This window comes from Phyllostomus discolor, chromosome 11, assembly GCF_004126475.2.
Source record: "Phyllostomus discolor isolate MPI-MPIP mPhyDis1 chromosome 11, mPhyDis1.pri.v3, whole genome shotgun sequence".
Classification (NCBI taxonomy): Eukaryota; Metazoa; Chordata; class Mammalia; order Chiroptera; family Phyllostomidae; genus Phyllostomus; species Phyllostomus discolor.
In genome coordinates this window covers 53,731,250-53,746,592 of record NC_040913.2, presented here as the reverse complement: position 1 = coordinate 53,746,592, position 15,343 = coordinate 53,731,250, and positions in this window count along the sequence as shown.

The window sequence follows — 15,343 nt, the reverse complement described above, 5'->3', positions numbered from 1 at the left end:
TTACCTTACAGACCACCACTACCATAAACCTGGCCACTCTGCTCCCAGATTCAGAGAGAGGCTCAGACCTCTAGCATGATTGCTTGGAAATCATTGACCAAGTTTATTCTAGCAGATGGGATCTATTGGATCAGCCAGTGACAGAACCTGACTGGGAATTATGTACAGATGGGAACTGCTTCATAGAGAATAGTCAGCAATGAGCCAGGAATGCAATAGTCACTATAAACAAGGTAATGGAAAACCAAGCCCTTGCCCTGGGAACCTCAGTACAAAAGGCTGTACTGATAATCCTCACCAGAGCATTAGAACTGTCCCAGGGAAAGAATGTTAATGTTCACACTGACTCTACATATGCCTATATGGTAGTCCATCCTATGGGGCAATATGGGAAAAAAGAGGGCTCTTAACCTTGGGGAATAAAAGCATCTAACATGCAAAAGAGATTTTACAGTTACTAGAAGCAGTGAATCTACTGAACCAGATTGCCATAGTACACTGCCCAGGACATCAGAGGAACAGTTCCCCAAAAAGCCACAGAACACAAACTACTGATAAAATAGCAAGACAAGACACTCAAGGGCCACCACTTCTTGGGGCTTTGATTCCTTACCTGGTATTATCAGAATTTAAACCTCATTACACAGAATGAGATGAGAAACAAGCCTATGAATAGGGATTCTCTATCACTGATTCTAATTCTATGTGGAAAATCAAAAGTCATGGTACGATCTTACTCCTTGAACCTCTAGGATCATCAAACACCTACACTAAGGGACCCACTATAGAAGGAATGCTTTAATGGACCCCATTAACCAAACTGGAATGGCCTTCATTTGAAAAGGACCATCCAGATATGCTCCAAAAACAATCCTAAGATAGAACACGCCCTAAAAGAAGAGGAAGTGCAACATAAAGGGATACACCCATTTCAAGACTGGCAAGTTGACTACACAGATGCCTAAAACCAGAGGAAATTTTTAGTTTTTGTGGACAGTTTTTCTATATGGGTAGAGGAATACTGCTCTAGAACTGAGAAGGCAACCTAAGTAGCAAAAATTCTACTTAAAGAAATAATCCCAAGGTTTGGACCTCACAGGATTCAAAGTGACAACGGACCATCGTTCACTTCAGAAATCTCCCAGAACACAAGATAGGCACTACACATTCAGTGGAAACTACATGCATCTTAGAGACTGAGAATATAAACCATACAATAAAGAAGACCCTGGTGAAAATATGCCAGGAAACACATTCGAAATGGGGTCAGGCACTTCCTATTGCCTTGCTCTGAATTAGGGTAAATCCTGAAGCAGGCCTAAATTAAGCCTTTTGAAATATTTATGGGAAACCCATTCAAGTTTCCATTTTAGGAACACTCCCTTAAGGTTTAGAACATAATTTAAAAAACAAAAAAAGTATATACAACATCTAGGGTAAGCACTAACAATTTTGTACAAGTTTGCTCATTGCAGGTCCATCTACCTGTCAGACAAGCCCTTACACCTGTTCCAGCCAGGGGACCTAGTGTTACTGAAACCCTGGAAGACTCAAGATCCTGAACAGAAGTTATCTAAGCAATGGACCAGTCCCTATGATGTCATGCTGACAACATACTCTTTCCTAAAGCTCACGGGAATCAAGCCTTGGATTCACTACATATGGATAAAGGGGTTGTCACCTGAGGAGGACTGGTATCATGCTGCTGTTGTTGATACTGCAAGGGAAAGCTGCACCTGCACTCCTGAAGGAGATTTAAAGTTTCTATTTTGGAAAGGGACAGTGTTTACTAAAGCTAAGTGACAATGTTTCTTTTTATTTTATTTTGCATTTCCCAGACAGTGGCTTCCTGAGCAAATTTATTCTACTATTGGCTGTGTTACCACTCAAGATTAGATCATGGGGGTCCTTTATCCTCCCCAGTTTCTGATTTCACTACAACTCCTCCTGTACTACTAGACATGCCCCTCACTAAACACTTGATTCATTGTCTGCACAATAGGTCTCACTTTGGAAGGCCATCTGCAACATCATCTCTTGAAACATGAAGCAGTCTACCAGGTACACTCGTTCACCAGTGCCATCTTAGAAACACTGCATATGTCACCTTCTGAAGACAGTACTCCTTCTCCTTTGCATAAAGGCTTACCACAATTCCTGATCCCTCCTTCCTCTTTTTAGATAGTATGAATCTCTGGACCCAGAGATAGGTAAGACTACATCCTTTGTGAGCAGGAAGTAAGTACAGAACAATAAGATCTTTGTCCATTTACCTGTGTAAGATCTCAAGGGTCAAGAGTTTTGAAGGGGGAAAAACTGTCACCATAAAACAGTCAGTTAGAAGCGCCAGGAGAGTCTTTACCCATCAGCCAAGGTGGTAACAGGGGGAGGTTCTTACACTGAGTGCACTGAAAGCTAGATATATGAATGGATAGGGACTGAGCATGCTAAAAACTCAAAAGATGAATGGATAGGGCCCAAGTGCACCAAAAAATAGAAAAAATAATTGGATTAGGAAAAAAACCCTCTCTCCCCTTTCTCTGTAAGAACTCTGGGGTTAAGCAGGAGGAGGGAGATGGTGTTTGAAATGGGAGTCCACCATTCTCCCAGGCTGTGCAGCACCTGAATAAACTTCTTTCCTTCTTGCATCAACACCTTCCTCCATTTTTATTTGGTAATAGTGTTACAGCTAATCTGCTAACCTTCTCATTTTATACATGAGAAAATTTAAGCTCCAAGAGAACAAGTACCTTTCTCAACTAGATAAGCTACTTTGTGGGGAGTAAATATATTTTTCTTGTGTCTAGTTTATCCTACTTTATAAACATAGGTGTTAAAAGTGTGTTAAGAAAGTCAGTTAACAAGTAAAATAAAGGATCAACAAAGGTTCCTCATACACAGAAAGAATTAGTATTCAAACCAGTTCTAGAAGGAAACTACCAGCATAAGCTTGCCCTGCAGTTATGACATGCCTGAACTCCTCAGTGGAAGAGCCAACATTTGTATGTCATGACCATCCATCTCACTCACAGAAGAGTGGGGGAGGTGGTGTTTTCATCACTGACCCAATGTGGCCAATCTTCACTTTCCTCCTAGGAGAAGGAGATTTGTGAAGACACCCAGGGAATCATTAGCACTGTAGCCTCAACATCACTTGTATGTGTGAATTTGCTCCCTACAAGCACCATCATTTCCAAAAAAATGCTGTGCTCTTTCTATTGGTTGACAATTTAGCATGTGTTTACTATGTGCCAGGCATTGTATTAAATAGCTTTCATGGATTACTTCATCCTATCCTGTTAGGAATACACTCTTATTATGTCCATTTTGCAGATGGGGAATCTAAGGGGATGGATGGATAAATGAATAGGTGGTGGATAAAGGAGAGACCCAAAGTCAGTCTTAACTCTTAAAACTGCTTTTATATATGATGATGTAAAGTAAGATAGATTTAAGCTTCAATTCAAATCTAGGGAACAATAGTGATCAAGGTAAAATAATCATACCTAACACTTGAAATAATCTTATGAGATAGGTGCTATTATCTGTTTTATAGAGATGCCTAGAGCATTACTGGCACTTTTAAACCACATCCAGAAAGAGAAACACATAAATATATGCAAAAATATGTGAGCAAACACACACATATTTACAGCTGAATGCAGAAATATACTAATAGGCAGAAGTAAATTGTCTTAGTTTGTTCGCACTGCTTTAACAAAATGCCATAAACTGGTGGCTTAAACAACAGACATTTATTTCTCATAGTTTTGGAGTCAAGGAAATCCATAATCATGGCGCTGGAAGATTCAAGTCTGTGTGAGGGCTCTTTTCTGGCTTGCAGAGAGCCTTCTATCCATTGACCTATAAGGTCATTTATTCACTCACATATCCTTTCTTTCATCATCCATGCATAAATCTGTGCATCCATCCTTCTATTAATAAACATTCACTGAGAATCTTTTATTAGAACTCATTGTCTAATAGGGAAAATAAATCATATGCTACATATTCTAAACGCTATAACAGAACATTCCAAATGTTTAAACAAAGACCTGTGGGAACTCAGTAAGAAAGTTGTTTTGTTTTGTTTTGTATGTTTGTTTACCAGTTTATTTGCATTAATCTGAGTTAAGGAATAAATGTCTAGTTCCAAAGTGAAATTAGAAGCAGGTTTTTTCCCCCTTTTAATTGTCCGTCTTCCTTCCAAAGGTCAGCGGGAAAGAATGGGGAGAATTCATTTCTAGCCAATGAAGGCAGTAAAAGATTATAGCTTGTAGCCATCAGGAGAGGAAGCATCACTGCATACTGCTGGAGGAGGGAGAGGGAGAGGTCCTCAGGGAACCTTCTCTGTTCGTGGAGGAGCATTGCAGTCAACAGTGAACTTCAGCAGGTTCAGTGCAGCAATGCAGATGGGTAGTTCAGATTGTCCTGCTGGGATGGATTTGTGGGCCTTCCCTCTCATGGGTCAGCTGAAGAGCTTGGGGTCTTCTAAGGAGTGGTCCATAAAGCACCTGGGCTGGAGTTATAAATCCACAAAGAATAGGCAGGCCGACAATTAGGGGCTGCCCAGAGAAAATTATCCTCCCAGCCCTGTAAAATATTTACCTAAAAGTTGATCATATATTTATATTAAAACAACATCGCTGCCAAATCCAAATGCACTATAATCAAGTTGCAAACTTCCTCCATAGGGACTTCAAATATTTTGAGGGTTCTTTTAGTAACCAGAAGGAAAGTCTCATTATAAAACGTATTTGTTTTGCTGCCAAAAGGTATTTGTCCTTGAGACACTTTATTAAGACATTGTTCTCTGCCCTGGCTACTAGCTCAGTTGGTTGGAGTGTTGTCCCATGCACCAAAAGGTTGTGGGTTCAATTCCCTGTCAGGCACATGCGGGTTTGAGCATGGGTTCATGGGTTCAGGTACATGCAGGAGGCAACTGGTCTCTCTCTCTTTGTCTCATTCTCCCTCCCCTCTTCTTTCTCTCCCTTTATCTTTCTAAAATCAATAAAAATATCTTCAGGTAAGGATAATAAACACTATTCTCTGAGAGATATTATTAATTCCATATCACAGATGAAGAGACTGAGGCTTAGAAAGTTAAGTAATTTACTCAGCTGTTTTAAACACCAAAGTCAGGAGACTCCTCCCTTCTCTGAAATAGGCCTACGTTCTGTCTCTGTGTTTGTCTGTCTCTCTTTTAACTTCTTATTATGGAAAAATTCAAATTACATGTAAATTGGGAGACAGTATAAGAAATTTTCATGTGCCAGCTATAGCAGTCACCAACTCATGATATCTCTTGTTTGAACTGTGGTAATAATAGGAGACTTAAGAGTTGGAAAATTTTAGTTTAAGGTAAATAGTTATAAGCCTAGCAAGTAATCTATATGTTAAAGCTTTTGTTTCAGAAACTACAGATAAGGCCCACCCTGGGTCCTGGAGAACAGCCAACCTCCTGGAGCACTGCTAAAGAGTAGCAACTGGGGACAAGTGGTGGCATCCAGGTCATTGAGTTTTAGGGAGGGGCAAATGACCACCTGCACCTAGGAACACACAGGACAGGAATGTTGCAGTTTCTTCTACCTGACCCTTCCTGAATTTCAAAACTCCTCACTGCACCTTTTTTATTCCCTGCTGTAAAAACCTTGGTAAGGAAAGAAAAGGGAAGATGGTCTGTTAGGGTATGAAGCTGCCATCTTCTCAGATCGCCAGCCATTTGAATAAAGCGCCCATAAAGATTCTCTGTCATTACCGGGTTTGGTACTGACAGGCAGCCCAAACGCCAGTGTCTTTTCTGGTTTCAGTTCTTTTTGGCACTCATTGAGAAGAAAGTTTCTGCACAATAATAATAACCAGTCAAACGGCTATTGTGTCATGTCTTTTATTTTCTATCTCCAACAATTTGCTCAACAAAATCTAGGAATATCTATGTAATTTTACAGCTCCTTGCTCTGAGATGAATTTTCCAAATATCTGAGCATTTTGCGGACTCTACATACTTGATCTCAAGTGGCAGACACAAAAGTGTACTTGTGACCCACAGACCATGTCTGTGGGGAGGGTGAGGTATTGTATCAGCCTCAGAAAGGCGAGAGACTCAGTTTTTTTTTGGTGAATGATGGACCATGTGACATCCAGTGATAACAAGGATTTCAAGCACATTTAATGGACACTTCCTTACTTATTCTTTAATGGAAACATTAAAACACTAAGGAAGAGAGAGTAATGGGGGGATGGGGACAACTGTAACTCAACAACAATAAAAAATTAAAAATATATAATAAAACACTAAGGAAGAATAACTTTTAGACCGAGAGGTTTCTCACAGTAATTTAGTAAATATTATCCAATCTCTTTTATCACTGCAATATGTATAATTTATCTTCTGAAAAAGATGCATTACTATGACTTAATGCTAATATACAATGTTCAAAGTGTGTTTATCCTATTTGTTCTTCACAGGAGAGAAAAAATCAGATAACTTCTGAAAAGCCATTTTTTTGCATCTGTTGAATCTTAAATGTCTTCAGCTTAAACTAATCTGGGTCTCCAAGCTGGTTTCCATACTGCCACATCTCAGTAGCTTACAACAACAAAGATTGATTTATCAGTCTTGTTACATGTCAGCTGTATACTGGTGACAGCTCGCCTCCATGTGTTGTCTTCATTCCAGGGTCCAGTCTGAAAGAGCACCCCTATTTTGTAGTAGCTGAAGGAAAACAGAAGTGGCTAAACCTTGCAATGTCTCTGGGAAATTCCATTTGATTGTGTATTTGTCACATCTAATCCTCGGGCAGGGAATGTTTACCCCTCCTACCTGAACGTCACTGTAGGTCACAGGACAACTGGTAAGGGACTCTTACTGGTAAAGAAAGTGAAAAAACTGGAAACAATACTCCTTTTTTGTCCTCACCTGAAAATATGTTTATTAATTTTAGAGAGAAAGGAAGGGAGAGGGAGAAAGAACACACACAACAGGTGATTGAACCTGAAACCTTTTGGTTTACAGGTTGATGTTTCAACTCCGAGCCAGTTGGCCAGGAGTGAAAATGATACTCTTACTATAGCTTATCAGAAACTCTATATACTCCTTCCACTCCATTCTGTTTGGAAAAGTTTCAAAGAGGAAGTAAAACTTAGGTTGGATTTTCAAGGATGATTTGAGGCAGGATTGAAGCAGATGCTGAAAGGAATAGCTGGAAATGATAAGATATGCCAAGAGCCTGAAGCCCAGGTCATGTGGAATGGAGAAAAGTGTGATGATGAGGCTGCAGATGTGTGGGAGAAGGGAGGAAAATTATAAAATTGGGCCAAATTAGAAATTTTGGACTTTGTTCTTCTCAAACATTTCCATCCAAGACTTCTAATGGCTGAGGAGAATAAATGCATTTATCTGAGATTTTAAAAATCACCTTTGAAGGCTTGAGCATCATCTTAAAAAATTGTGAGATGTTTGCATTCTGCTCCAGAAATATTGAAGTTGGCTTTTTAAAAAAATAAAAAATAGTGTTTTACTTCCCCCAAAATTTTCAAAGATAATTGACACCCCAGGAAGCACCACCATGTTCAGTTGTGTCTGTGTTCTGATTTTATATGCTCACTGGCACCAGACTGAGTGTCCCAGTGAAGAAGTACCACTTTTCTCACTTTCTTCTAAGTTTAAACATTTTCCAAGTAAAAGTCTGGGAGAAGAAAAAACTTCTTGTGACATACAGTTCCTATATGATTAATTAACTTACCTTATTAACTATATTGTTTAGATCCTTTGCTTCTTCAGTTGTTTTTATTGATTTACTATACATTAATAGTGGGGAATTAAATTTTACTATTAAGATTATACTTCTATATATCTATTTTTCCCTATATCCACACCTGTTGTTACCTCTGTCTGGAATGTGTTGGCATGGTGTCCCCCACTGTACCCCTTGTCCACCAAAACAATCCTTACTCATGCTTTTTTAAAAAGATTTTATTTATTTATTTTTAGAGAGGGAAGGGAGGGAGAAAGAGAGAGAGAGAGAAACATCAATGTGCAGTTGCTGGGGGCCGTGGCCTGCAACCCAGGCATGTGCCCTGACTGGGAATCGAACCTGCGATGCTTTGGTTCGCAGCCCGCACTCGATCCACTGACCTACGCCAGCCAGGGCTTTTTTTTTAATTTTTAAAAATATGTTTATTGATTTTAGAGAGAGGAAGGGAGAGAGAGAAACATCAATGTGATTGAAAACCATTGATTGGTTACCTCCCATACATGCCCAACCAGAGATTAACCTACAGCCTAGGTGTGTGCCCTGATTGGGAATTGAACCTTCAACCTTTTGGTGTGTGGGACAATGCTCCAACCAACTGAGCCACACCACACCAGACAGGGCCGTACTCATCTTATAAAGCCAATTTACCTCCTTGGTGAAAGCTTCCCTGATCTCAGTGGATAATACTCTCATCCAGAGGAATGCCCACTGTCCTTTGTGTACACCTTTCTTTAGAGAAAAGAGAATTTAGGGCCACAGAAATTTTAGTGTTATCTGAAGGAAGGTAAAGATAGAGAGATGGCAGTGGATGAGAGAAGGAGAGAAAATGAACTTAATGAGCAGAAGGTCAAGGACAGAACCTTAGGAAATTTTCCAGCTAAAAAACAAAACAAAACAAAACAGGGTGGTGCAAAGAATAATACTAGAGGTCACAAGAGCAGGAACCTGCAGGCTCATGGAGACATTCTGCTCTCTCTATTCACATGAGCAGCTTGACAGTTCATTTCTCAAACAAATACTGTTTGCAACAACTGATTCACACTGCAGCTCAATCTACTTCAGAGAATCTAAAATGGAAATGAACTAAAGACGGAAAGGATCATGCTTGCCTGCAATTTATTAGCTTCCACAGCATCAACTAAATCAGTGAGGAAAGTTTTGAAAAGTATATCTTGATTTTACATCCTGTTTTAAATTCTTAGATAAATAGGTCTGTAGATTAAGTGTATATACCAGTTTCCTTTTAGTTATGAGTGACAGAAATCAAGTCCAGCTATCTAAAGCAGAGAAAGGGCCTCTATCATCTCAAGCATCTGAAAAAGTCCAGAAGCAGTCACAGCTGATCCACAGATGAAATGGACTTGGCATGAGTCATGTCTCTAGTTCCACCAATCACTGTGTCTGGAGAAAGCTTCAGTTGGCCATAACTGGGTCCTATGCCCAACCCTGGAGTTGAGGATGAGGGGGTCAATCCCACCGAAATTACATTGTTTGAAAGCCTTTGGGTTTCTCTGGCTGTAATTCCCAAAAAACTCTGGTATCCTTTTATCCAATTTGCATTTAATCAAATGCTTAGACTAGTAATGCTTGAAATGAACGCTTAGTCATTCATTCAATAAACACTTACTAAGCATTTACCATGTGCCTGCCACTGTTCTAGAGGTAGACAATATAGAAATTTTAGTGATATTTGAGTCCTTAACATTCTCTAATGGCCAGTCATAGTCTTGGTCCTAACATCTTGACATAGATTTGATGAATTTATCTTTGAGCAATAGGTCCCCATTCTTCTAGCCTTCTAGGGCTCTCCTTTACTTCAGAGCTTGCTTCTTTTTTTGTAATATTCTACTAAGAGCCACAAGAAGTAACCAAGACATGACATCCTTCCTTCAAGTCTCCTAAAACCCTAGCCTCAGTAGGCACATGGATAAAATTCCAGGACATAGTGGTGTCTGCACAGCCAGTAGTTTTCTAATTGCTTTGTAGGAATTGCTAACTTCCCAGTGAAGGATGTGTGGTTCTGTTGCCTTATTTAACTCAGCCAATCCACATGATGGAGTTTGTTTATTGTAACATGCCACCTCTAAGAATTTATCAGGGTTTGCTGTGTATACCATAGTACCTAATCTTTGTTAAGTAAAGCAAAAATGAAATTATTCAAAGTACGTGATGTAGCTTTTGGAGTCAAAGGAGAAGTCAGTTACCAGAAAGAGAAGAAACTAAGACAGCTCTGCAGAGCAAGATCTAATGGGTAAGAATTTGTTTTTATTTGGTTTTTGTATAGTCTTTGAAATAAGCAGATTTAATCTTTTGGTGTTTATGTCAAGGGTTCCAAGGAGACAGATTTTTACTTGCTGAACTCTTGTCAAATGTGCACTCCCCTTGGCAAGGGTAGGAAACAAACTTCAGTTGACAGTCCCACCTAGTCCTTCTCAGTGTGTGTGTGTGTGTGTGTGTGTGTGTGTGTATGCATGTGGTAGGAGTTGGGGAGTGCATTTCAGCAAAGCAAAATCAAGGTGCTCCTAACAAAAGAAGGGCCTTGTTCACTAGGGAACCAAAAAAAGTGATATTTAGTACACCATTGCTTTCAAACTTTAATGCATGCACAGATGGTCTGAGAAACTTGTTAAAAAACAGATTTAGACTCAGTGGGTCTGGGAGTGAGACTTGAGATATCACAATTTATTTTTAATCAATCAATTAATTAATTATTACTATTTTTTTTTCAGAGAGAGAGGGAGGAGGGAGAAAGATATGAGAGAGAAACATCAATTGGTTGCCTCTCAAATGAGCCTTGACTAGGGACTGAATCTGCAACCTGGAATTGAACTGGTGACCTTTCACTTTGTGGGAAGATGCCCAACCAACTAAGCCACACTGGTCAGTACAAGATATTGCAATTTAATAACTTCCCACATTATGCCATTGTTGCTGGTCTGAGAACCACACTCTGAGTAGCAAAGTACAACATCATCTTTTTAAGAAAAATGTCTCTTAACTACCTCATATCATTCTTTTTCTTGGTACCTTCAGAAGGTGTATAACTTCACTGAAAACAATTTCAATCATTCTAAGACATCACAATGAAGAGAGTTTTTTTCCACACAGAAAAAATGAAGTGACCTTTTTTGTTAAAATATATTAAAATTTAAATTAAACAAATGTTTCCTATACATCAATAATCATAAAATAGAAAATGCAATGGAAAAGGATGCTGATTTCATAAAAAGTAGTTTTTCAAATAAGTAGGGGAAGACTTTACTATTCCAAAATGGTGCTGAGGCAGTTGAGCGACCATTTGGAAAAAAATTAAGTTACAGCTCTGCTTCACACTACACCCAAAACAAAACAAAACAAAAATCCTCCAATGGAATAAAGTTTTAATTTTATGAAAGTTAAAAACTTAGAAGCACATTCAAGAGAATGATTATATAATCTTGTTATGGAAGAGGCCTTTCTAAATGCATCAAAACTCAAAGGCCATGAAGGAAAAGTGAACAGGCTTGACAGCTTGAAAATGAAAAATATCTGTATGAAAAATGATATAAATAAAATAAAAGTCAGGAAAGAAATTGTAAGAATATATTTGAAACATTGGAAGTGGACAAAAGACAGAAGGAGAAACATGTATGACCAATAAATATATGAAAATATGCCTAACCTCAATGTTACTATCACTCAGGAAATGGAATATTTTTTGCCACGCTGGCAAAATTTAAAAAAATTGATGATCAGGATTTGTAAAAGAAGTGGTCACTCATAAACTGCTGGTAGTAGTGTATATGGTTAAGGTTGTATGTACAGCAATATGGCAGTATCTACCAAAACTAACAATGCAAATACTCTTTGATCCACAAATTCCACTTCTAAGAATCTCTCCTATAAAAACATTGGTTCATGTGCTCAAACATGTATGTATAAAGGATACCTAATGAACTAGAATACCAAGTGAACTGGATATCTATCAATGTGAGAACTGTAAAACAAGCTACATCACTGGAATACTCTGCAAGCATCAAAAATAAATTATATATTACATAGTAATTTTATATATAAATATATATTATATACATATGTTTTAAAGGTCATCCAGACTTTTTTTAAGCACAAAAGTCAAGTCACAACATATTATATAATCAAAACAATTAATATACCATGGAAACTACATATGAGTATAATAAGTAAAGTATTAGCAAGTTGTACATTAAATTGTTACAGTAGTTATAGCTGCAGCAAAGTGATAGCTGGGGTTGGATTTCACTTTTTATCCTATATACTTTTGGGTTGTGTGAATCTTTCACAAATAGAAAGATTCATGTATTATTTCATGTATTCATGTATTATTTGGTATAATTAAATAAATTAAAATGCCTATAATTAGGCTTCCAGCCAAGATGGAGGCATAGGTAGATACACTTTGCCTCCGCATACAACCAAAAGAAGGACAACAACAAATAAAAAAAATCACCAGAACTGCCAGAAAATTGAACTGTATGGAAATCCAACAACCAAGAAGTTAAAGAAACATTCATCCAGACTATTAGAAGGGCAGAGACCAACAGCTGGGGTAGAAAGGATGTGATGTAAGGCAGTGGCTGGAAGCCACATTTGCATGCAAAAAAACTGGGAGGAACAACTGGGGAGCAAGACAGACCACCCAATCTGGGGTTCCAGCATGGGAAAATAAAACCTCAAATTCTTTGGCTGTAAAAACCTGTGGAGGTTGTGAAGTCAGGAGAAACTCCCAGCCTCACAGAAGGGTTCGTCGGAGAGAACCACAGAATGTAGGTCCTAGAATGTACACAAACCCACACACCTGGGAATAAGGATCCATTTTGCTTGTAGGTCATGGGGGAAGTGACTGAAAGCTGACCAAGAGCCCAGCAAGTAGCATTGTTCCATCTCAGACCCCTCCCCTACATACAGCACCACAATGCAATGAAGTGGGTTGTCTTGACCTGGCCAATGCCTAAAGCTCCACCCCTAACAACATAACAGGCATGCTGAGACAAAGAAATATGGCTCAAATGAAGGAACAGATCAAAACTCCAAAAATACAACTAAGGGATGATGAGATAGCCAACCTATTAGATGCAGAGTTCAAAACATTGGTAAGCAGGATGCTCACAGAATTGGTTGAGTATGGTCACAAAACAGAGGAAAAAATGAAGGCTATGAAAAGTGAAATAAAGGAAAATGTACAGGGAACCAACAGTAAAGGAAAGGAAACCGGGACTCAAATCAACAGTTTGCATCAGGATGAAGAAATAAACATTCAGCCAGAACAGAATGAAGAAACAAGAATTCAAAAAAATGAGGAGAAGCTTAGGAACCTCTGGGACAACTTGAATGTTCCAGTATCTGAATCATAGGGGTGCAAGAAAGAGAAGAGGAAGAGCAAGAAATTGAAAACTTACTTGAAAACATAATGAAGGAGAACTTCCCCAACCTGGTGAAGGAAAGAGACTTCTAGGAAGTCCAGGAAGCTCAGAGAGTCCCGAAACAGTTGGACGCAAGGAAGAACACACCAAAACACATCATAATGACATCACACAAGATTAAAGATAAGGAAAGAATCTTAAAAGCAGCCAGAGAAAAGGAGACAGTTACCTACAAAGGAGTGCCCATAAGGCTATCAGCTGATTTCTCAAAAGAAATCTTGCAGGCAAGAAGGGGCTGGAAAGAAGTATTCCAAATAATGAAAGACGAGGACCTACATCCAAGATGATTCTATCCAGCAAAGCTATCATTTAGAATGGAAGGGCAAATAAAGTGCTTCCCAGATAAGGTCAAGCTGAAGGAGTTCATCATTACCAAGCTGTTAAAGGGACTAATCTAAGAAAAAGAAGATAAAAAATATGAACGGTAAAATGACAACAAACTCACAACTATGAATAACTGAAACTAAACAAAAATAAACACAAACTAAGCAAACAACTAAAACAGGAACAGAATCACAGAAATGGAGATCACATGGAGGGTTATCAGTGAGGAAGTGGAGGAGGGACAATGGAGGAAAATGTACAGGGAATAAGAAGCATAAATGGCAGGTACAAAATATACAGGGGGAGGTTAAGAACACATGGGAAATGGAGAAGCCAAAGAACTTATATGTATGAACCATGAACATAAACTAAGGGAGAGGGGATACTGGTGGGAGGAGGGTGCAGGGTGGAGGGGAATAAAGGCAAGAAAAAAATAGGACAACTGTAATAGCATAATTAATAAAATTACTTAAAAAATAAAAAACTGTGTACAATTAAAATAAAGTAAAACAACACCAATTTGTCTTAAAATATTTGTAAAATTCAGAAAAAATAAAGAAGACAATAAAAATCCCCAGTAAGACCATTACTTTCTATAAGCAAAATCATTTGAAAGATTGGTCAGATATAGGATTCTCTTGTTTTGATAAACTTCATTCTGAACATTAGATAATATGGTAAGTATTACATAAGGTAATATTTCACAAAATTCACCTCCATATAACTTTAATCAATTGACTTAATTTTGTGAGCAGCTAATAAACTTCAAACTCAAAATACAATGAGGGGAAAAACTGATGGAAAACTGATCTACTAAATGTCTAATGGAAGAGAAATTTTTGGACTGGTATTTATAAAAGAGTTGGCTAAACCTGACGACTTTGTTGCTAATTCAACCAATCATGCCGGCCCAAGTTTATAACCTGTTTTACATATCTTGGTTATATAAAGCACACTTCAGGTTTCAAATTTCTACTGTTATAAGAAGAACTGATTAAGAGTTAGAGTGACTAATGGAAATTCCTTTTATTCTTCATCAAGCTTAGAGGCTTCCTGAAGCCTGATTTTCTACTAACTGCATAAATCATTAAAAGCCTCACATCCAGAAAGCTACTCACTGCCATTTTCTTCTGTGATGCATGTTTTCTTATGCCCTATGCTATACTCTTATAGCACTGTTACATTATTCATTTTTAAAGTCCTGTTCATTTTACAAAATGTCCTGGAGCTACAGTAGAATGCTTTTCCAATCCAACTTGTTTGCATGACCATCCTATTACTTCATTTAGGCATCACAGTGCCAAGAAATCATCTCTAACAGCACCTTGTAACAATATAGTGTTATCAGATTTTGAAGTGCTAGGTAGTCCTGTGATCTTTAGAAAACACCCAAGGCTCCACATGAAGAAAGTGCAAGCTGAGCCTAATGGATCTGCAACAGCAAAGTTTTTCTGCTCAGGCATCGCCTGGGACGGCACAATGCAGTGGGTCACAGATTGACAAAGGAGGAAGGCTGACCTTGAATCCCTATGTCTGCAGGTAGTTTTAAGTCTCTGCACCATTTTCTAAAACCAGTTTATTGAGATATAATTTACATACCTTAAAATTCACTCTTTTTAAGTATAGGATTGAATCATTTTTACCATGCTTACAGAATTGTGCAGACACCACCAACAATCCAATTTGAAAACATTTTCATCACCTATAAAAGAGCCCTCTAGCCCATTTATAGCCATTCACTCCTTGGCCCAACTCCCAGCTCCAGGCAACCAGGAATCTGCCTTTGGTCTGTGGACAAAAAAGGGATTCTGTAATAAATCT